This window comes from Aulonocara sp. 'chitande type north' Nkhata Bay, linkage group LG2, assembly GCF_057382095.1.
Source record: "Aulonocara sp. 'chitande type north' Nkhata Bay isolate Kocher_YH1m ecotype deep benthic linkage group LG2, A_spYH_male_GT1.1, whole genome shotgun sequence".
NCBI lineage: Eukaryota > Metazoa > Chordata > Actinopteri > Cichliformes > Cichlidae > Aulonocara > Aulonocara sp. 'chitande type north' Nkhata Bay.
Genome location: NC_141345.1, coordinates 34,315,045 through 34,340,153, shown reverse-complemented (window position 1 = coordinate 34,340,153; position 25,109 = coordinate 34,315,045). Strand labels below are relative to the sequence as shown.

The 25,109-nt window shown below is 36.9% G+C and overlaps 1 protein-coding gene across 2 annotated transcripts in view; it reads right to left on the bottom strand.

The window, feature by feature from the left end:
• Positions 1-25,109, bottom strand: part of lingo2 (leucine rich repeat and Ig domain containing 2) — a 207,147-nt gene that overhangs the window by 161,166 nt on the left and 20,872 nt on the right. For both annotated transcript variants that reach the window (XM_086260198.1, XM_086260203.1), the window contains exon 2: positions 4,941-5,013. The gene's annotated coding sequence lies outside the window, so the exon portion shown is untranslated. The remainder of the gene's footprint in view (positions 1-4,940; positions 5,014-25,109) is intronic.

Sequence of the window (25,109 nt, the reverse complement as noted above, 5' to 3'; positions counted from 1 at the left end):
GTACCTGCAGCTATCCAATATTCCTGTTCATTTTTTGCTATCTGTTTGAAAAAGCACCTTGAGTATAAAATCAACTTTTTATGTATACATCTTCTTTAAGATGACCTTGTATCATCAGTGACAGTTTTGTACACAATTCTATAAACATTTTTGTTTTATGAATGCGTAGTATTAAACTATATTGTCTTTGATGCATGCTCAATCAAATCCCAAGAAATCTTTAGTTGTGGGGATTAAACCATATTGCGTTTCGTCCAAGCTTTTTTAAATTTACTCATTTTTTGAGTTCAGTTTTATTCAAACAACCCCGTATCCTTGCCACCAAAAATCTTTTATGTGCTTCACGAAAGAACGACCATGGACCTACTGTTAAACTACAGCAGTCAGCTGTGTCCCAATCTCCTCAAAGCAATCTATATAGCATCCACTTCCTACCGGCACTTGGGAAGCTCACTTAAAGACATCAATACTTCAGGAAATGAGACACAGAGCAATGGCTTCAAAGACTGAGAAGTTAGACGCCTGACCCAGATGCCCTTACATCTTATTTAAGGCGTTGCTGCTTAGTGTAGCAGAAATCATTGAGTGAAGTGCTTTCTTTCTTGCTAAAAGATCAACCTGCAAGAGAGGTCCAGTCAAAAGGTAGCAAAGTAAGGCAGTTTTCCTACTCCTGTTTAATCAACTGTATGTTATTTGTGCAATTACGAACACTACAATATTTGTGAAATTGTTCTTAAAAATGATAACATAAAATATATATAAAATGATAATATATTTAAACTGAATATCAACTAGAATAACCACAAATTCAATTATTTCACATTACACTGTTTTTTTTCCCCTCACTATATAGACAGTATAAAACCTTTGAGTACACTTTTGATTTAGCCAATTGTGTGTCACAGACTCTATTTAATTTGCCCTCAAGTTTTTGTATATAGATTCTCAACTATGCGCTTCAATTAAGTCAAACTTCCATCATAACGTTTAAACACCTTTTCTGGCTCCTATTCACAGCTGAAGATATTCAGGAGTACATGATGAGGATTAATCCTTATGTTTAATATTCAAATAACTTCCGTGTCTCTTTCCTGGAACATTGCACTGCCAATCAAATGTCAGTATTCGACCACTGCCGTCAACAGCCCCCATTCCTATTGCCTTGGCAACAGAAAAAGACAAGTGTACTGGGAATTCAAATCGACTGGCATAAGAATGACAGAGGAGGGACTTGGCAATAAAAGAGTCAGAGATAAAAGTATCACAAATTACTTGTGACAAATGGCCCACAATCTATCAGTTTCTAGTTCCAACTTAAATTGATGCAATATGAAGACGCTAGGATGCAAACGTTGACCTAGTCTGCCTCAATCTGATGAATAGATGTTTTTTGGGGGGGTTTCAGATGATTGATACAGTTTTAACAGACACAGAGCTGAAATGTGCCTCTGACGGTGATTTCAGACGTTCCAACAATGCATAATCTTGATGTCCGCTGCAACTCTCGTCCGTGATTGATCATGTTGTCACGACGTCCGTATATTGTCATCATGGGGCTGCACTCAGTTATCACATGAGCTCAAATTTATGCTTTATTTGCTATCTACACATTCATGTCTATTCCAGCAGGCAACATAGTTCAGCTCCACTGTCAGTGGAGAGACATACAGAGACACTGCAGCACCAGGATGGAGACTAACATCTGAGATAACACCACAGCAAGCATGAGTCGTAAATTTCACTGTGTCAGATCGATACGGTCGATAATCACTTCTCTTGCACATTCACTTCTAAGTCAGAGCTGAGAACAATTGCCCAATAGTCAGTGGTTCCAACCAACAAACTACACTTGTGTGTTAAATCTGTTTTGGGAAACACTGTTATCAGGTGACTGATTATGCACAAGAGGAGTGCATTAAAAAAGCCCAAAAAAAGTATTTCACTACTTTTTAAATGGGAATTTAAATATTAATATGTATTGTATATTTAACTGCCCCGTTTTTGTTTTACACATGCCTTCTCACTATGTTTCTATCTCATATGTCACATATTTGTCCTTATTTCCAATAGATGAAGCCAGGTGGGAATATAAAGCCTAACCCGACTCACACTATTCAGGTTTATTTGTTGATCTACATAACATCTGATGCATCCTTTCATGCTCTGCCACCTCCTCACTCAACAGTATGGTGCTGCTGACTGTCTGTTCTCTGTAAGAGGCTCTGATATGGCAACCTATGCTCCATTGCTACTGCTGGGCCCCTGGTGGCAATAAAGTTGGAAAGTGATGATGATGTTTTGAGAGAGAGAGAGTTAGGTTTGCATGAGCGGGTATGCAGCAGGTGGCATTAAACACATTTAATGTTAGTGTTGACCTCAAGGGCAAGCTCCAAGATTTTAGGTTTATCAAAACATCTCAAATGCAGCGTAATTCTTTTCATTTTCATTTCTGTGGGCCTGTGAGACTGTGCATAAAATAAATCACAGCCATACATAATCCTGACTTTGATCTTTCGAAAGAAAGTATTTTTGAAGTATTTTTATTGCTTTTTCATTAGTTCAGACAGTTTAGTATTATTTTCATTGTACAAACATACCAACGGGAGCGCTATATTTTTCAAATGCTGTTTGACATCAGTGTATTCTAGTCGCTTATGAAACAATGCAGTGCAGGTGTTCAGCAGAAGAAACTCAAAGAGCAGAATTGCCAATTAGGAAAAGAACCTTTTAACTCCAGGGCTTCCGGCTCTCAGCTTTGAAGTCAGTTTCATATAAATTCATAGTCTCTTGAATTTATTTGAACTTCACCACATGTTGCATATTGCTTCTACTTGAAAGATTGTTCAGTCTAGGAAACACTAATAACATATAAGAATTCTGTTTTTTAAATTTTCTTCTCTAAAGAAAACTTTACAAATGCTGTCTTAGTAATGATCATTCCTAGGCATTCATTTCCAATCACAGAAAAGTAAAGTATTAATGCAATGCTTAGAAAAATACGGTTGGACAAGGAATCCAGTCCACTAACTAGGGAACACGTTAAATCGTGAACTTACTTAATAAAGTTGCCTTTTAACTAGTAAAGTAACCCTGCAGGGAAAACATGTTTTAAGTGTATATACATAACATAGATTATTAAATTTACACTTCTTTGCCCAAACTATTTATGCAGGAAAAACTGTTTAGATTTCCTGTCAATTTCAAATGGGATTTTAACTAAATAGCCTTTTGTTTGCAATATACATACACTACTGAAAAGCACAGAAGTTAGAATGCAGTACTATTAATTTACCTTAGCCACTGACATATTGTTTGAGCTGGCACTTTAAATTTCCTTCGATAAAGTCACTGGCTTGATAAACGTCACATCCCTGTAAAATAATAATGGACGCTATGAGAATACACACCAGCTATGGCTGAATAGTTTCTCTTCACCCATTCACAAACAAATGAAAAAAGTGTTTCTTCATAATCAATCAAATCAAGTAGAACTTTAGCTTTTAGTAAAACTCACTTCAATTTTCTTTTTTGTATTGGATTTGTTTGTCATATCTGCTACTGAACAAAAGAACAAACAAATAAACAAAGATGGCATCACTCTTTTGGCATTTCCTTTGATAATATCCAACAAAGTAGCAGCAAAACAAATATTCCAAATGTGATTTTCTTTTAAAGTAAGAAGACACAATATGATTTGCGCCTTCATTCTATGTTATACAGTCGTGTTTATTTGAAGCCTGGCAAGCAGTCTGAAAAGCTTCAGTTGGTATAGATCATTTTTGCTGTCATCACACTGCCAGTAGCTGCAGGCTAGAAACAGCAATGACTTGTTCCATTTTGTCAATCTCCCCAGAGCTATCACAGTTTTACTAGATCCCCACAAACCTCAAGCAACATCTCCACTTCATGTTTGATTAGTTGCATTGGCAATTAAAATCCAATATCAAAACAATATCAAAGTGGTTACCACATGTGTTGTTTAAGCAAAACATATAATTACCAAGAGATTCTGGTGTAATTGGCAACATCATGCTTTATTGCTTTCCGTTCCACCGCACTGTGTTCTCCCCCCTAACGTTGCCAGTATAATTTGGTACTGCCAGATTGGCACAATAGTTGGCATGGACCTTTGAGCATGGAATTATCATGCTTAGCACAATGACAGGGATTGGTAGGAGAGAATGACTTCATGGTTCTGTATTTTTGCCCTCGGGTTTCAGTCACGGTGATCAGCCCTTGTTTAACCCAAGCCACAAGCACCTTTTTATTTATTTATTTTTTCACCACAATCGCACTATTTTAATAAAGAATAACTGAAAATAGCAGAAAATGCTGACATGCTTTACATTGATGCATTAAAGCATGTCTTTAAAAAAAAAAACGATTTTCAGACGCTCATTAGTTCTTCATTGCAACATTTTACAGTGCTGAGAAATGTAAAAGTCAATGTTGTTTTTCAAGATTTGCTCTGACTGTCAGCAGATTACTGACAGATTACTGTGAAATAACAGTGTGTTCTGCTGGCCTATTTTAAAAAGCCACCCACGGATTCAACCGCTATCAGTTCACCTACGGGTGACTTTGTGTGTATGTATGTGTTCCATTTTGTCACAGGTTTCTTACTGTCAAAATTGGTTCTCTTATTAACAAAAGAAAAACATAAACAAGCAATATGAGAATACCAAAGAGTCAGGTTTCAGAGCTTTGTTTTGCACACCAGTTTCACAAAATTAAAGTTATTCTTGTTTTAATTTTCTTTTAAGCAGTAAGTCTGGAAATCTTTGACCTGTGTCTATTCATAACACTAAGAGTATTCATAAGAATATTCATAGCTAACACCTGGTTTCCCAAATCCATAACAAGTCATGCATGAAGCCCTGCTATTTTCCCTTGTGGAACACATTTATTCATGCTAGCAGAGACACAAAAGATTAACTTACCATACTGGAATAGAGGCAAAGAACATTTCTGCTTGCTGGCAGGATAGTGGAAAGGTGCCTACACAGATTCAGTCTGAAACATAAAAAGGAAAGACTTCTGTAAGGACACGCAATATAAATGACTTATGTTATTACACAGGACAGACACATCAGAAACATTTGAAATGTCAGCATGCAAGAAGCTTGTGTCATCCACTCACTGTACTCAATGTCACATTTAATAAGAGCAAACACTGAATCCCTAACACAAAGATGCGCGGTACAGAAAGATCCTTGACTTTATACAAGTCACTGGGTTATTTCTGTACATGTTAAGGGAAAGATAACATAAACGGAAATGCATTAAACAACTTTGCAAAATGTGAGATTAGTAGTTAATTCATTTAAAAAAAAATTACAGTGAAGTTAAAGCCTTGTATACACTGAGATAGAAGCTCAGTATTTCTGAATTACTCATTTCAATTTGTAAAACTTTAATATTACATTGTGCAGCAGAATCCACACTGTTGAATTAGAATTAAATGAGATCATTCTAAACAGTCTATTCCATGAAACAATAAAGATTTACAAACTGCTTAGATTTGGAGCAAATATTTATACAAGGTGTAATTGACGTCCAATAATTAGTATTCATGAGCAGTTCTGCATCACTGTAATATAAGACAGGGTTTTCAATCAGTGTGATAAAATACTTTTTCACTACTGGGTTACTTAAAAAGACCAGTTAAATTACATATTCCACGAGTAAAAAGAGCATCCTTTTTGCCTAGCTCCACCAACCACTATGTTACAGGCTTCATAAAAAACCTGTGTTCTGCTGATATTTTGTATACATTCAGTATACAAATGTACCTCCACTGCGAGACAGTTTGCAAACAACACAAACAACCATTTTTGTCATTTCAGTTGAATTGCTATGCCAGTTGTTTTCCCATAAGCAGCACTGGTTGACTTCTACTTCTGTCAACCAAGAACTTTAAACACAAGAAATATGTCTGTGTGTTGCAGCATCAAATACATCTCCCTGTCATTTTAATACTTTAAAAAACACGCCATTCTCACTGTGGAATTTTGACATTTTGATCAGTAAACCAAAAAAGAAACAAACAAACAACTTGAAGTAATGTTAAAATGCAGCTTTATGGTTTTAATTTCTAAATGCTAACACATCAATATTTTTCACTTGAATATCACTAATATATTTGATGGAATTGCATTTGACGTGAAGAGAAGTATAACAAGCACAGAGAAACCTCAATCTGCCATTCACTGCATTTCTTCCTCTCTGACAGCAATGTTTAGAATTAATGAGATCTCGAGCCTGGTTTACTCTGAAAGGTATGAGCCAGCAAAAATGGAGATGACAGGAAAAGTCAAAGAGCCACACTAATTATATATTTATTTTAAAGACATAGACTTCCAAATGATTTTTTCTTGGCTGCCTGTTGTTGTATTCTTCGCACTCAAACATTTTCTCGGTTTTAATCACACCCTTTTCTCAAATTATTCAAGTTAAAGTGAGACAGATGCTGGCATCTTTTTCTGGAACTGCTAGCTATTTTTTTATCTTTTTCACAAAGGGAAGGAGAAAGGCACGGTCCTGGGAGGGGATTTGTGCGGAGGAAGAATGAGAGGGCGAGGAGAAAGAGAAGGAGAAGAGAGGGATGAGACACCACTGGGATGTAGTCTTGAGTATGCCAAGGTCAGCAGAACTCTCACTATGAAATCAAACACTGCCAAACACACACAAAAGGATAGACCTAACAGACAAACACTCACTCACACACACACACACACACACACACACACAAGTAGCAACTCACTGCCCCATCTTAGCTCTTCCCTGAACACAACCTGCTGAGAATTGTTAAATTGCCACTGGGCTCACACTTGGCTTTGTGGCACCATTATATCTATGCACACCAGCACGCCCCCATGTCTAAAGACTCTTGTATGAAACAAGTGGACATAGCAGCTACCATGATGTCACCCTCTGGTTTGTGGACTGTTGTTTTGAGGGATTGAGTTTGGTTTTTGGCCTTCCTCATAGCCACAAATGGCAAGCAATGACTGAGAACCAAAAGAGACTACACTATATAGCAAACTGCAAGTCAACCACAGCTATGCACAGCAATCCCAAAGTGGAAGAAGGGAGGTGGAGGTGATAGGAGGAGCAGAGACTCCACATTCTACACACCACTAATAAATGCAGATTGAAGGTACTTTTCAGAACCGAAGACACAATTCATTTTTTTATGATTGTTTCAAGTTTTGCACAGCCTGACCTCACATTAAGATAGACAATAACTGCGGATTTTTTAAGGTTAATTGGAAAGTTGTTTATTTAGGCAACCTCTTGCGACCGTAGGAGTAACAATAAAAATGGGAGAAGTTTAAATTTTAACATGTGAAAGGGGCTGCTTACACCTAAAACCAACGTTTTCACATGGGATTGCAATTATGAAAAGACAATAAAGTTCAGGTATAGTTAAAGAAGCCATTCAAGCTATCAATCTGCCATTTAAGTATGAGGATGTTTTGCTTCTTTGTCATTACATTGGTGTCTTGCTGCCTTTCTTGCCTTGCTGTACTGATACTTATGTACAAGTTCAGTTGCACATTTTCGCATTGTTTTCAATTAAGCTTTTTTCTTTTCTTTTTTTGTTTTTTTTTTATAGAAAAAGCTGCCTGCCAATATTAAAGAATAGAGATTAAGTAAATGAGTGAGTTTGAAACTCACATATTGCTATAACGAGTGCAATAAGTATGACCCACATGAACCTCATAGTACTTCTTTTATAAGACCGATTTTGACCATTTAGGATGAGTACTATGTTGTAAACACACACATATACTATCTCATACACTGTGTGTGGATACACTCAAAGGAATATCCTCTGTTCTAAGGATTATTTAATGTTCCAATACACTTTCTGTAGTTTGCTGAAGAGTAATCTTTTAGTCCTCGTAAAAATTTCAATGAGAGAGAGAAAAATATAATGTTTGGCTGTGTGTTAAACAAGTTATCAGTCTTAAAACATTCATGCTTATTCATTATAAAAAAAAAGTCATTTCAGACTTCAGGGAGAACAGGCGAAACATTTCCACATCACATGGGTATTTACGCAGTATAAACAGAGCGACTTTTGTAATCCTTTCAAAGGTTTCTTAACTAGTAAAGTGTTTTTGTGATTTTGCTTGTTTCCTACAGTGTGGACAAGAAGGTGTGCAGAAAATTCAGAGTTTATGCCAGCATTTAAATCACTCTGATTTTCATTTCCTGATCAAGAGATATTAAAAGTGTTATATAGGTTTATAACTGTATATTTCCCATATTCTGATTGCATTCATCACCATAATTTATCAGGACTTCCCTGAAGGCAACAGGTGCTAAATAATTGATGAAAGCCTGAAAGCTGTTTGGCTCTGTGAGGGAGTGCTTGCAAGTCTCTCATGAGAGAAAAAGGCAACAGCCGCTTTGAAACCAGCGGAAGCCAGCAAGCCGCAGAAATTACTTCTGTGTTCCGTCATGCCAAACATTTAGTGCTGAGACAATGCAATACAGTTTCATTACAGTGCGGTAGCCTTGCAGGCAGAGACATCAAAGATCTGGTTTGTTTAGGCCTCAGTTAACCAAGACAATCAAGAGATAACGATACAGCTGAGACTAATTTCAAAGAGAACTACTTACCATTCTAAAAGTAAGGATGTTTAAGGATCTTAAAAAGTGAAAATGAATAATATTTTTTTTATGTACCTTGAAGTAGATGTCCAATCTAAAATTAAACTAATTTTTTTTTCACAGAATTTAGAAACATGAACATATCTTTTATAAAACAGCAAGTTTGTTGAAAATATTCAGATCATTGTCATGAAACTGAAATTATATACTGCTTTCTTAATGTCATTTAAGCCCATATAATGGGATATATATAGCTCATTTATAGTTGGTTGCTAGGCAACATGATGGTGTCATAATATCTCAAATAAGGCAAAAACGAAGGTTTTGGTTGTTCAACTCCTCCTCGTATTAGACGAGTTTGTTGTTGAATTCATGAAAACATTGTATGAATTATAGCAAGATATACAGTAACATTAGTTTCAGATAAAGACAAACATATTAGTAAGAGAATCTCAATGATCAAGGTAAGGCAAGTTTATTAGCACAATTCAACAGCAAGGTGATTCAAAGTGCTTTACAGAGTCATTAAAAAACAAAACCAAATAAAATGGAAAAAAGAGAAAGGAACAGTAGATAAAATCAGTAGTTAAAATGTAAGTTTTGAAAAGTTAAGCTTAAAAGTAAAACAGTGTGGATTTGGTGCTTTATTCAAGTGCAGCTAAGAACAGGTGAGTCTTCAACCTGGATTTTTTTTTTTTAAAAACTGAGTGTTTCAGCAGATCTGATGTTTTGAAACACTGTTTCATGGTGTTTCATGGACAAAGTCATGAAACACCATGAACACCAGTATGCCCGATGGTGATTTTTCGTTTTTATGGGCCGATGGGTTTTTTTTCGGGTTTTTTCCGTAACGTAATATACAGCTGGGCGGGTGCTATGATATTATTGATGTTGAACTTGTTTTATCTTATTTTATTTATAACATTAGTTATTAGAGTTTCCAACCATCCCGTAAAAAACTGAATCGTCTGGTATTGAGGTGAAAAGGAACAGTTTGTCCCGGACTTCAGCTACAATGAAAAATACACAAAGCTGGATTTATTCTGTGTCTTCGCTGCACAGCTGCCTCTTCTTCTCTCATTCTCTCCCCCTCCATCTCCTGTTTCTACTTCAATCATGAAACAGATCAATGATCAGCTGATCGGCTTTTCTCTCTTGTTTGTTTATCGCCCACTTTGCGCCAGAAAGAAGAAACCGGCGCATGTCGCGCTAGACAACAGCAGCACGTTTAAGCTTGATCAGCTGTTGTTAGAATTTATTTAATATTAATTTCTAGTATCAGCTGATGTTTGTTTGCTGGAGCCACAGCTGTAAAAAAGCTGCTGGTCATGATGTCAGTTTGGATATGTGGTGAGAGGGAAACATGAAGATGAAACCAGGAGATGTCCTTACTGAATCATCAGAGCTGAACAGGTGATGGAGAAACAGGTTTACCTTTTAGGTGACATGAATGAGTTGAAGGGAAGTTATGAACTGTTTCTGAGAGACAAATAATGCCAGGATCCTTTTTTATGTAGCTGACAGCTGGTAACTGTGCAGGGGCGGGTCTAGCAAAGTTAAGTTAATGTCTCTTGTCTACATGTAGGCACAAGAGGGATCAATGGCAAGGCATAGAGATTCCGTATCTTCAGTCTTCAGTGGACACTCCATTTCTGGCACAAAACACCTGTAATAGATGGTTGATTTAGGAGGTGACCCGACAACTTCAGCCTGTCAAACAGCAATGGAGTAGTGTGTTAAAAAAAAAAATTTAAGCATGCATTCAGATTCAATCTGAGCAATTCAAATTCAAATTTAACTTATTCATATTCAGTTTCTGATGGCACAGATTTCTGCCCATATTCAGCTGCCACTGACACAGGAGGGTTTGTTAGCCTGTCAACTGTAGCAAATAAGACCCGAGCATTATGACTGTTTTTGGTGATGATATCAGAGAAGTAGCACCTCCTTGCACTCCGCAGTTGTAAATTATAATTGTGAAGTTTCTCTTTACAGATGTCATAATGAACCTGGAGGTTTGTTTTTCTCCATCTGCGCTCAGCTTTCCTACACTCTCTTTTTTCGTTTTTTCACCAGTGTGGAGTTTCTCCATGGAGACTTTTCCTTCCAGAGATAACCTTCACCTTAATGGGAGCAATAGTGTCCATGACATTTAACATTTTAGCATTGAAGCTATTGACGAGCTCATTGACTGAACCTCTGGACAGGCCAGGTGTTAATGGGAAGATCTAGTTAAAGATCTCACTACTTTTGTGATCACTGCTGTTGACATATTTGTGTGCGCTGACATTTTACTATCAAAGAAAAGACAGTAATGATCAGACAGGCCCACATCAGACACAGTAACCTTTGAAATGCTCAGGCCCTTGGAGATTAGTAAGTCAAGAGTGTGTCCTCTATTATGTGTGGCCTCTGTTACGTGCTGAGTCAGCCCAAAGTTGCCCAGAGTGTTACTCGGGTCTTTAGTCCCTTTGTCCTGAGGGTTGTCCACATGAATGTTAAAATCCCCAATAATAATTACACAGTCGAAATCAACACAGATCACAGACAGCAGTTCACTGAGGTCATTAAAAAAGTCTGTGCAGTATTAGGGGCCTGTAAACATTACAAAAACAGTCCCTAGTTGTCTCTTGAAAAAAAAAACCAAAAAAAAAAAACCTTACACTACAACATCAATATGTCTGTTCATATTATTTCCTTTCTCTTGCAAAATATAAAACTTGTAAATAAAATTTTAGATAACATTAAGTTCTGTAATATATATGCGTAATTGTATTAAGATCAGGCAAATAACTAACAAATACCTTCACATTAAAACAGTACACAATCAGGGTCACAATCACCCTTTCCACAGGCACGTTTGCATAACATGTCCAGGGTGTTTTAAACACAAAACATCGGTACTGTATGTAGCCCCAGTACAAAAACTAAGTCCAAATTTTTAAAAGCCATACTAGACCCAGATATCGTCAGAGAGGTTTGCATACTGCTTAAGGAAATTGTTTTTGCTCAGTAAAGCACAGTGCAACTCAGCATCTTGTGTATGTCAAGGATCATTCCACTCAGTTGTGTATATGTTTCATTCGAGGATAAATGCACACTCAACCTCGCGTCAGGAAAGGGTGTAGCTTATGTAACAAAAAACGTTAGCTGCACTGTAAAAGATCTGTGGAACCAGTAACAATTAGTATTTTCTCATACTAATGTGCTAACAACTGAACCATGAAATGAAGAATATTGTTATGTTTGCAGTTCTGTATGGTTGTCTGTCAGATGATAATCATTCAACCTTTATATTAGCCAAGTTAATGTTTGAAGAGGATGTGTTGAAATGGCAATGCTGCCATTACAATATTAATACACAGCAGATCCGCAGAGTCATCAGAGCATAAAGTTTAATCAGAATCATCATGTGCTGTGACAAAAACACTGTAAATGATTATATTTCCCATTTGCTTTTGTGAAGATCTTTCATTTTAATGAGCTTTGTTGGAGTTTATCTCTTTAATGTCCCAAGAAATGTATACAGATAAAGAAATATATAGAGTCCAAAGTTTGAACTTATTAATTTCATTTAATTCTTTTGAGTATTTCTATTGGACTTCATGTAATTGATTCATGGAGACGGAGTTGAAAGACTAGAACAAATACATTTTTACAGGGAAATATGAATAAATAAAAACAGATATGCTTTATGCATCTGGGAAATTCTGCATTTACATCATTAGATGTAAGAAAAGCATTATAGAGTCATTTTATGTGGTATAACAGATTTCTACATTCCTATCTTACATAAAATGATTCATCATTTACATCATCATGACTGCCCCTATATTATTATTCTGTCCTGTAATAAATATGATGTTGCGCACAGTAGAAACACGTGTTTAAATGGTTAAAAACAAATGAATATTCCCCCCCATCTACAATCACATGCAATTAAAGATGTTGCTTGACAATTTAATGGCTTCAGACAACAATTTCTTGGAACCACCCACTCTTGTCTCCAATAATTCAAGGAACAGTTCAACTGTGTGCTTCCTGAAAATAAAGGTAACACTTTGTTAAGGAGTAATTGCTCATGACGATAGGCCCTCTAAAAATACTAATTAAACTCACCAAGAGGTCTTGGTTGTTTTACATTGTGAGTTGTTTCTGTTTAGGATACTTCAAAAATTAACTTCAAAGTGCTTCAAGAATATCAACAATCTTTGATTACTAAGCTCACTTGTATTTTGAACTACCATTTGCATAGTCATATCACAGAGCAGATGGCCCTATGCATTCCTCATTTTGGGGATATCATTACTTTCAAATGGTTTCTAGGAAGGCATGCAGAACATTCCTTGATTCTTCTACTACATCAAATATTCTCTCACAGTTCCACAAAGACACTTGATCAAAAACCATTTCCATAATTCATCAAACTTTGCATGTGCATTTAAAATAGATATGTCCACAGTACATGTTGTACATCTAGTACAGCACATTCAGTATTTTTTTCTTATGAGAAAAGATAATAGCGAACAACTATAAATAGCCTGGTCTTTGTTAACACAATTTACAGGGGGTGAATGAGGAGGTGGGGATAAGGGGGATTGGTTGTTCATTTCAACTAAAGATGGTTTTTAGATTAGGCAGGAAAATTGCTCTGAGCAAGTCAACTGTATTTGTCATAAAAAGAAAGGATGACAATGTCTCTGACTAAAATTATGCTGTGTATGTGCCCCTAGTAGAAATAATAAAAACCTACATATTGTGATTCACATCTTTTTATTACTTTTATCAAAAGAAGTCAACCATAATTACAGAAATGCCTTTCAATTGTTGTACCTCTCATAATTTACAGTGCTGTGGGTTGTGGCTGAGAAACTATAAATCACATTTTGAATATGCATGCACATATTTTCAGATTACAAGCACTTGGAATTGGCGACATGACACTATACCTATTGCTCTGGATCAGACCTGGTAATGTCAAATTACCAGGTCTATATCTGATAATGTGATGTAGATCAGTCAGCCACAAGATTTGCCAAATATTGTGTAGATCCCCCTCTAGCTGTCAAAACAGCTCTGACCTATTGGGGCCTTCTGGCTGTGATTTGTGGTGTCTGGAACTAGGACACCTGCCAGCAGTTCTATGGGTTGTTGGGTGGAAAGCTGGGTCACTTACATGAGTTCAACAACCCAGTGCCTTCAACAAAATATTTCAATAAGTTGGTCAATGGTGCAGCATGGTGATACAGTTGTTAGCACTGTTGCCTTACAAACAAGGTCGTGGTTCAAACCCACCGAGTGGCGTGGGTCCTATGTGTGCAGTTTGCCTGTTCTCCCAGTGCTTAGATGGGTTCTCTGTTGGCACTCTGTCTTCCTCACACTCTGAAGACATTCTTCTTATGTTAATCTGGTTATTCTAAATTAGCTGTAGATATAAATGTGAACATGAATGGTTGTATATCTCTGTGTTAGCCCTGTGACAGACTGATGACCTATCCAGAGCGTGTCCCACCTTTCACCCTATGACAGCTCGGATAGGCTCCAGCTCCCCTGCCACCCTGAATTGAATAAGAGATTAAGAAAAATGGATGGGTGGAAGTTGGTTAATGTTATTTATTCCACCTGTGTGTGAAATTAATATTCATTCTGAGCAGTGTAAAATGTGGTACGTCAGCACTTCAGCAAGTGCTTCATTCTCACAGCTGCCATGAAACTTTGAAGCAGCATTAACAAGATATTAAAATAAACGCTAGCTTCTCTATTGGGGTTGGGTGATGTGCTCTATATTCCAATGTTCCTATCGCCCCCTGTGAGATCACCAATCAGCAACAACATTTCTGCCATCTGTCATCCTGCAGAAGTGGTTACCATAAATCTTCTGCCAAAATTCATAAAATCTGTCCAAAATTTTAAAATCTCATGGTACTATACTATTCTATCTCAGAGAGTATTGTGCACTGCGTAGTTAATGATCTAAACTTTATGTTATTTTTTCTGCAGTAATTTTATATTGTATAAAATAGACATTAAACAGCAATTATAATAAAATATATCATTATTATTATCATCATAACACAAACAAACACAAGAAAGCTTAAATCATGTCATGAACAGGTGAAGGTAGATTAATCGGGTGATTAGACCCAGACCACAACATACAAACAGATGACAGGAAATGGCATCATAAGAAATCAAGCCAAGAACTCAAAAGGCCATGCCACCACCATGAATAAATAAAAGGAGTACTACTAGAGTTTAAAAAAAATCAGACTGTGATGGCAATGTAGCTAGACCACAAACCACTAGCAGCTCAAGTACAACTGCTAAAGCGCTTTTCCATTCAAACATACATCCATTCACTTCTGCTTATCCTTTTCAGAGTCGCAGGGGGCACTGCAGCCTATCCCAGCTGTCTTAAGGCAAGAGACAAAGTACACCCTGGACAGGTCGCCAGTCTAACACATAGACAAGAGTCACATTCACACCTATGTGGCAATTTAGTGTTTCCAGACAATTGCATGTCTGTGGACTGTGGGAGGAAGCCAGAATACCCGGACAGAACCCATGCAAACATGGAGAGAACATACAAATTCCACGCAGAAAGACCCCGGCCTGATGGTAGTACGGTTAACCACCGTACTACCATGCTGCCCAATGCTACACTCAAACACCTTTGGTTTTACAATTTCCTGTATAAATGATTAGATTTTGAACTAACAAGCTTTCCTCATTTCCTAAGTGTGCTGAACGGAATATGCCAACGGAATAGCTCGTCTCCACGTGCAGTCAAACATTAGCTGCTGTCTATCACCATTCCTCACGAATTTGAAGGAGAATTCAATGACTAAACTAGAACTGAGAAGACTTGGGACAAAATGCTGACTTAAGAGAATAGAAAGCATCTTCCAATATGTAGAAGAATGATCAATTGTTGTGAAGTGGTATTTTTTTTAATCTACTTAAAACTTAAGGGAGACATTATACTGATAATGCGCACGATTACCCCATTAGGCTTGTCAAGACTATTATTATTATTATTATTAATATATACTAATATATTATATATGTCAGCCACCAAAACAAAATTATTGACCCCAAGGAGTTGGAAAGTAGAATGATACAGTGTACTCAGGCATTATGTCCATATACAACAAGGTGCCCTCCTAATCTCTGTAAATGAAAGGAACAGGAAATTCAAAAAGCAGTCCTTTTACACTGTTACACTAGCAATATGACAATTATTTGTTTGTTGTCCCTGAGCCTTGCAGGGCAGTATTCAGATTTGGTGGCCTCCAGCTGTTTATGCAAAAAATGGAGGATAATGTGGGTTGAATCTCAAGATAGACAGTCGTAACCAGCAGAATCACAGAAAATGGCTGCTGGAGAGAGAAACAACCATCATTACTGGAAGAAAATTGGAGATATTTCAGTGTTAATGCAAAACAGAGTAATCGTAACACCTCTTCAAATTACTGAGCAGTAACATTGTAGAAAATGATCCAGTCTAATGGTATTTAGTACGACTTAAAAACAAAACAAAAAAAATATTGTGACATAATTAGCTAAATAGTTAATTATGTTAATGCACAGTTAAGCCTTTTTGTTAAAACAGAAGCATTGCACTTAAAAAATTTCCATATATGGTGAAATGCCATTGCTGTAGGACAGCAAATGACTTTATACATGTATATGCATGGTGAGTCTGCTTTACCTTTATTCTACTCAGCCCTCATTTGTCCAATATCCTTGTGCAGAAGCTGTAGAAGTAAAGCAGTGCCACTTTACCATGCAAACTACCGTTCAGCTTCCCCTATGGTGACCTGTGGAAAAGTCTGACCTTCTTACTGGTCAGGGTGACCATTATATACACAATAAAAAGAGAAATCCTGGTTAAAATTTATAGAAAGTAGTATGTAAAGTGCCTGATGACTGGGGCTCTATTTACTCCTATCTACAATATTACAATTTGCTTTCCTTTTTACTTCGCTAGCGTATTCACTTATTATTGAAATGTCAACAGAATATATAAAGAAGCTAAACATTCCCACAGTAAAATAACCTACAGCACCAAGTGAAACATAGTTAAAAACACTATATGTATGGGGCACAGTGTCCATGTTACTAACTGACTCACTAAGACTGGTATACTACGCTAAGATTAAAAATGTATTTAATATATGATAATACAGTATGTAATTATTCTACGTTTCAGTACACTGAATCATTCCTTGCACAGTACAGCATTAATTGCAGTCCAGTAGCAAGTACATTTCCTTAAAGCATTTCTCAGGGTGAGAAAGAGCATCTTGCCTTTTCCCCCATACCTTTGTAGGGTGAACCTTATCTCTCTTCTGCAGTGTTTTGCGTTTTTGTTCTCCCAATGTTATGCTACTATTCATCCCCAATCTGACTCTGTTCTGAACAACAAATCACTGTTTGGTTCTTTTTGTCTTCAGGACAACTAACTGTCTGTTTCTTTTTCAGGCGCTCAGCCTCCTTGCCACATTGTCCTCACTTGCTCATTGTCTTTGCCTCCGTCTGCCCCTTGTTATTTATGGAACCGAGAAAAACAGAGAAGAAGCCCGGAGCTAAACTATGCCCACAGCCAAGCTGCCCAAGAGATTTTGCAAAGGCCTTGTCAGAGACAGAAAGCCTTCTGTCACCTCTGCCACACCACCTCCCCTGCACAATATCCTGCCTACTACTCCAACCTGATTAACATTTCTACGTGATGATGGAGTGATGACTTAATGTGCTGGCTCTCATTGTGACATGTATTTCTCATCCTGCTTCAACGTGTAAGCTCTTCCTTTCATAGTGGTCACACCTGGACAGTCTGATGCCCATTTATGAGTAAGCATATCTAAAATGTTGTATTTTGTCTTTCTGTCAGCACTCGAAGCTACAGTGTGGATCATTGAGCAGACTGATATCTGCTGCTTGTGGATCTGAATATTTTTAAAACTCAGTATAGGGTAATGAGTTAAGGACAGAAAGAACTGTAAGAATCTGAGACACCGCATCAGCCTTATACAGTGGTCCCTCGTTATAACACGGTTCACCTTTCACGGCCTCACAGTGTCGCAGATTTTTCTTAGCACAATTTTGCATGCTTTTTTCTGTTTTTTTTAACGGCGCATTGTTCTGTGTCTTCTGTGACTCTAAAGTGCTGTACTGTATGTTTGTAAGTTCTCTCCCCAACAAACCCAACAATGTCGTTGAAATGTTTTGCACCATCAAAGTGAAATTAAATTTGTTAGTTCTAAAATCCATCATTATTATTTATAGGAAAATGTTCATATTTTTATTTCTCAAACAAATGTTTGGGCCTGAAAACAGGTTTTGATCTCTGGTTTCATTCTATGGACTTATTTTTCTTTTGAACTTTGAGAACTTTGAGAATGTTTAAACAAGAGAGAGAAATGTGAAAATGTTAATGCCTGTCCGAGAAAAGTGTATAAAGTGTGTAGTGAGGGGTTTAACAGCCTTAAAACATCTATAATTGTAATCTTGTTAAGTGGACCACTTTATGGACAGCATCTGACAAAGATGATAACTTATTTTTCACAGTTCCTGTAATCAGAAAGTGTGGGTATTAAACAAAGACAACTATGGTCAGAGGCTTTATGTGTTTGGCTCACTGTTTCCTCAAATTTGGCACAAAAATTTAATTGGTCTTGAAATAACTGGTTAGATTTTGATGGTTAAATGTTACCAAGTGCTGGTTTAAGTTTCCTTTAAAAAGATTTGTTTCCATATATCACAGTACCAGTGACTTGAACGTTTGCTGTAAACTAAGTAAGTGTAAATTATTAAAAAAAATTTCCACATAGAAAGCTGGGTAAAATTTACTTGAGAGGGGAACACTACAAGCAACAGATACCCAAGAACCAGGTCAATTACAACTAAAGAGCAAACCAGATACATCTAGCAAGCTAGGTAGCACAAGAGTGAACAGGAAAGTATGAAGATGGACCAAAGATGCACCAGAAGAAATTCTGCTTAAAATGAGCTGTGAGTGCAGGTTTTATTTTTTAATAGTTGTTAATTTGTTTTGCTTTAACCAATGGCACGCATAATCTTTTTCACCTACTCTGTTTCAAAGTGTTATTGTGGGCATTGCTTAGCTCCTCCAGAGAGAGCGTACCAAGTCATACACATGGATGTCACAGTCTTTTGATTTGCACTGTAAACATACAAATTTTTAGTCATACCACAGCACTACTCTGATTTTTTCCAGTCTTGAATAAATAGAGTATCTCAGAGATGTGGAGATCATTTTACTATATCTGTCACAAACAGTTACTTTGACTCAAAATCAACTAATTTGAATCGAAATAGTAATGATATTATTTTCCAGTATCCAGTATAGAAAAGGGAAAGAAAATACTTATAGCAATTTGAAATTCTGAATGTTAGAAATGACAACTTTTTTTTCCTTTTTTTTTTAAATTCACAACTTATCACAGATTATCAGACACAGGAAAATAGAAGAAAACTGTTGTGTGAAAGAGACAGGCCTAAGGCAATGAGCAGTAAATCAATGAGCTGTGCACAATTTTTATGAATAAATAAAAATCACTATGATGGCTGTATTGCTATTCCATACAGAATAAAAACTGAATAAACACAAGCTAGTTATGCAAATCTACTGAAATAAATGGTGTCCACCAAGACTGTCTTGCTTACTATTCCATTTTAGATTCCTTTAATTTTTCTGCCTTTATGTACTATATCATTTATATTACATCATTGTATTTAAAAAAGTCATATTTATTCTTAAATGGCAACAAAGTACAGTAGAACCACAGTCTAACAACCATGGTGATAACTGAAGGTCAGTGTTCATGGTAAGACGCCAATCTTATCAACCAGTTGTTCAGGGCCGTGCAGAGAGGTTTAAAGGGGCGGGTGCTCAAAGTTAAAAAGGGGCACATTGAGCCAGGCTGAATAACAACAACACACATTCATCAAGAATCTAATATGGGCAACAAGGCAAAGCAAACGTAGCCGATGCTTTATCCGATGGGTACAATGTTGCTGTTGAGGGGTTGCTGTAGATAGTGCTGGAGGGCAGGGCTGTGCTGATCTGAGACTGTAGACATTAAAAAGTCCACAGGAGAGATGGTAGCTGATTAAACAAGTGTCATGAGATAATAACAAAATGCAAAGATTGGTGACAGCGCTTGGAACCATAAGGACACAAAAAACTGTGAGAAATAAATTAGGCTCTGCCTGTGAATCACTCTTTGCTTCTCTTCTTCCTTCCATCCCATCATTTCATATATCACTCTCCACTTGCTGTCTATCTGAGAACAAGGCACAACTTGCTATTGCAATAAACTATAATCTAATTATCCACAACTAACAACTCTTGCACTTAATCTAAATGATGACAGAAAAATGTTATAGCACTGCCTTTAGTAGCCTCACACAGCTCCTGCTGTTTCCTCCTCATGTCCTTACCAGCCATGTCTGGACAATGTTATATCATGAGTAATATTTTTTTTAAAAATCCATCTAAATAAAACACACACATTAATAAAATAAAAAAGGACAGGTAATGTTTGTCACGCTGTTGCGCACACAGCATGCTCGTTTGTTTCAGTTCGTCAGCTGCAACAAGACAACATGTACGTAATAAGCTAATACTCCTGTGTGCTACACACTACAGTGTGCGCTGTACACCTACTTACTGGTTTTGTCGCATCAGTCTGTGTCTCTGAGTTAACTTGTGTTTCTCCTACAGCTCCGGACCGCTAAAATGCGCGTGCTCTTTGTGAGCTCGTTCCCGGGCGATCATTGGTTAAATGTGATCATGTGACTGATGCAAGCCAGATCCTTTTATTTAGCAAAACTGTGATTAATAGTTAAATATTATCGTTGAGGGGCACAGACAGGACTCCGCACGCACACACACATAAAAAATAATAATAATAACTTTTTTTTGAAAAGTTGCCTCAACAAAAGGGCACTTTGGGCACCCATCAGGAAAGGGGCGGGTGCTCAAGCCCCTCTAGCCCCCCCCCTCTGCACGTGCCTGCAGTTGTTATCTTTTGCCAAACTGAACCTTTTTAAAGTATGTTTGGTGGATGTAGTTGTTTCAAGCCATATGGAAAGCTCATACATGTGAATTGATGGACTTAGATGAAGTCTATGTTATTTTATAAATAAAATAACATAAATAAAATATATAGGTTTATTTATATATTTTATTTAGGGTGGCACGGTGGTTAGTACTGTTGCCTCACAGCAAGAAGGCTCTGAGTTCAAATCCACCATCAGGCCGGGGTCTTTCTGTGTGGAGTTTGCATGTTCTCTCCATGTTTACGTGGGTTCTCTCCGGGTACTCCGGCTTCCTCCCACAGTCCACAGACATGCATCTAGTGGTGATAGGTTAATTGTTAACTCTAGGTTAACTCTAAATTTCCCATAGGTGTGAATGTGAGTGCGAATGGTTGTCTGCGTCTATGTGTGTTAGCCCTGCAACAGACTGGCAAACTGTCCAGGGTGCACCCTGCCTCTCGCCCTAAGACAGCTGGGATAGGCTCCAGCCCCCAGCCTGACCCACCCCCACCCACCGACCCCAGAAGTGGATGGATGTTTATTTACCTTCAGATGCATATGTACCGTTCTTAAGTTAAAGTTTCACATAAAATATTATATATTCTTCTATGAAAATCACAGCTCATCAATAAAAGTTGATGATGGCAACCCTTATCTATTATCTATGCCTGAGATGATAGAGCAGAATTCAACTGTTGTTAAACTTCAGGTGTTGAATTAATTTGTTGAAAAACTGCTTTTCAACTATGAACAGATGTAATTCTACAACCAGAATGCCATATTCTTCATATATGCCTTGAAATGCAAGTAAGCAAAGTCAGCAACAAATAGGATTATTCACAACCCACCTGCTGGAAAACAATTGTGTGCTGTTAAAATCTAAATAAAAACAGAATGCAACTATTTGAAAATCTAAATAAAACATATATTTACTTACAGTTAAGTGTGATTATAACATTATTTTATATGCTTTCATAACCACAACTAATGAATATATATATTGAATAGTCCAGATGAGCACAGTCTTTCAGAGGTAAAGATGGGTATGGGTTAACCACTGTCAACGGCTGAATGGGGCAAACAGTTCAACAATTTAAGTAAAGCATTTCTTAAAATGAAATTGTAAATAATTGAGGGAATTCATCATCATGCAGTACATATTGTAATTAAAATAGTCAAAGACTTCAGAAAAACATTTGTGTGAAAGGTACAATGACAAAAACTGATGCTGAATGTCCGTGATCTTGGAGCTCAATAGGCTTGAGCAGCATTCATCACTGCAATCAGAGATGTACAAAAAACTTGCTAACTTTAGCACATCTGTTGCCAGCGAATAAGAAGTTGAATACAAGGATGATGATTGCGAAACCTTCCATTAGATGTTGAGAGCTTCTTCTTGAGGTAATTAGACAGCTGGGTAAGTTGTTGTCACAGAAACAGGGCTTTTTCACAGTGTTGGTTGACATTTTAACTTTTTATCAGCTATTTACAATACACAAACACATTATGTGAGATTGGATGTTCAAAACCTTAGTATGTAATAATAGGAAAGAAAAAAAAAAGAGATGTACAAAAAAAAGGTTAAAATTTTATGTAAAAAACAAAACAAACAAACAAAAAAACAAAACAAGATCCACTTTCCAAGAAAAGTAGATCTTGAAAAACTGAATTAAGTAACAATGAGTTTTGGGGGGAAACTGGGCTGTAACATGTAAATCAATGCAAAAGTGCAAATTTTTCAAAGAGACAAAGGATACTGAGGATATTTATTCCAACTTTCTTAGTCTTCCTATGAATAGCACAGACTTAGGTAGACTAGCAACTGAACTCACTTACTGTGTAATATTAAACCACCGGAAGGCAGACTGGATCCATAATGTGGTCGGTTATGGTAACTCTTATATTCTACTCTGTGCTTCTCAGATCCCTCTATAGTAAAGATTTGATTGCCAAAGACTCAAGATCCAAAATCACTCACTCTCATTGAACCATTAGGTTTTTCGCTGTAACTGCTGTCCAGTCTTACAAAAGGCATTTACTGAGCTGCTGCTCTGTTGCACAGCTAATTAGATAGGTTCTGTTGTTTCTGTACTCTTGACATGCATTAGCTTCTTGGTACGACTGAGTGCACACCAGGCAGCTTTGTGCACAGTCACTACTTTATCACATGGTGACTACCTAAAACCACAGACAGGACAGACAGGATCCCTAAGATGCTAATAAGCCAAACATATCAGTTAAAGCAAAATTAACAGTTATTTCAACAAATTATAGTTTGTTAATTATGCAACTTCAGCAGATTTTAAATGAGGAGAAGACAGTTGTAAAGATACTGTCTTTGCACTGTACCCACATAGTAAACATCCAATGAGATGTAGTGTACTAGCTCTACTGTAATGAACAAGTAGGGATAGGAACTAATAAGAATTTAGTAATTATGATTCCATTATCGATTCTGGTATTGATTCTCATTTGGTTCTCATCGACTAAGCAGCAATATCAAAGATATCACATTTGTGCGAATTAACTGCATGCTGTGTGGTCAAATGTTTGTGCACTGTGGCGATATTTCCTCACTTTACTGTAAATGTTGGGTTCGTTACTCAAAAAAGCAATGTATTACACATATTACACAAAATACTTAAGTAAAGTAATGTAGTACGTTACTTAATTACTTCCAAGAGAACATTACTTTCTACAGTTTGACACAACAATGAACTCTAATTTTATTTTTATTGCACAAAAAGATGAGACTGTGATGATAAAGTCGAAACTGCATCTGGACAGAAACATCTGCATTATGCTGCTAACACAACTTTGGCTATTTGCAAGCATTTGCACAGACAGCATGATAACTCTAAGCTAGCCAAGAAGCCAGAGTGATGATAAAGCTGAGTGGGATTTGTGTATCCACGCTGTAGACTGCACCACTTTTATCCTCCCCATTACACTGTCAATCAGTGTGGCTTGGATTGCAAGCCCATGCACAGGTCTATAATGGATCATAGAACAGGCATGTCCAAGTGGAGATCATTTCGTTTTTCTTTTTTTTTGTTTTATCTGTGGAATGATGTGATTCATCAACCACATGACTAAAAGTAGCTACTATACGCCAGTTCAAATAAGTAATATTAGTTGGATAAACAAATTATTCATATTTAATTTAAAGCTTGAGTAAAATGCTGAGTCAAATATGCTTTACTGCCATCCAGCAGACCTATCTGATGGCAGCTTCCCATCTCTCTGTGCCCGAATGTTGTATGAGAACAGTATGATCAATAAAAATCTTGTTATAACAGCTTATTTGTCAGTATTTTGATGCAGAAAATGAAAATAAATTTGATTCTTTTAACTGTGACAGAATAAAATGGCATGCAACTACTTATGCCTAACCACATTCAGTACAGATACATGGACATGAAGGCTGCTGGTGCTAGCACTACTAACATTAGCCACACTTGGCAAACCATTAAGGTATTTTCTATATGGATTGTTATGCATGCCTCATATTTAAGCAGCAATAAAGTGTGATTCACTTTTCTAAATAAGATAGGTTGCAAAGAAAATCCCTAATATTAACATTTTATTTTGTAATAAATGTAAATGGCTTGTTCCAATTTTTGATCAAATCTATAGGCAATAGAAACATTGATGGAGAAAAAATATTGACTATGAACTTTGATGATTAACAACGATGATGCTGAATGTTGTTAATCAGCACAAGAGGACTCTTTAAAGGAACCTATTTGCACGTTTACCTCTGCCAACCGTGACAAGTCCACTGCAAAATCTGACACTTCCCATCTTTGTTCTCCATCTTCTTGCATTCAACACTTATGCAACTCCAATGCCACAGTTTGCTGTCTTTAAGCTGGTGTGTGTCTGTATCAAGGGGTCTTGTGAGCTACACATGACCCACTCTGCCCCCAGGGGATGTTGTTTATTTCTCAACATATTTCAATATATAAAAATGACATCATTAGACTCACATTCATTCGTATCTTAAAGTCCATAAAAATAGAATTGTGTGTTCCACATAAGGCTTTATGGTTAAAACTATTCAGCAGAGACAGGTGCAACCAGTCTTCTTTAATGTAAACCTCTAACTGATGTTTGGCATTCACGTTGCTTCTTAAGTGTGTAGTTCTACCATGCTGTTGTCTAGAAATAACTAAGAATCTGGAAACATTCACAAAATCTTATTCAAAGGAGTCCAACATTCACCCAAGACTGGAGTATTTGATGCAAAGCCCATCACATTACTGTAATTATTTTTGTCAAAATGCATATCTCTATATCTCTACAAACAGCAAAGTTTGCACAAATTTGACCTGCATGGGAAGCTTGTCAGGGAAAAGCCTTTTCCAACCAGATAATTAGCACAGAGGTCTTTATTAAATAATATGCTGTACAGCAAATAA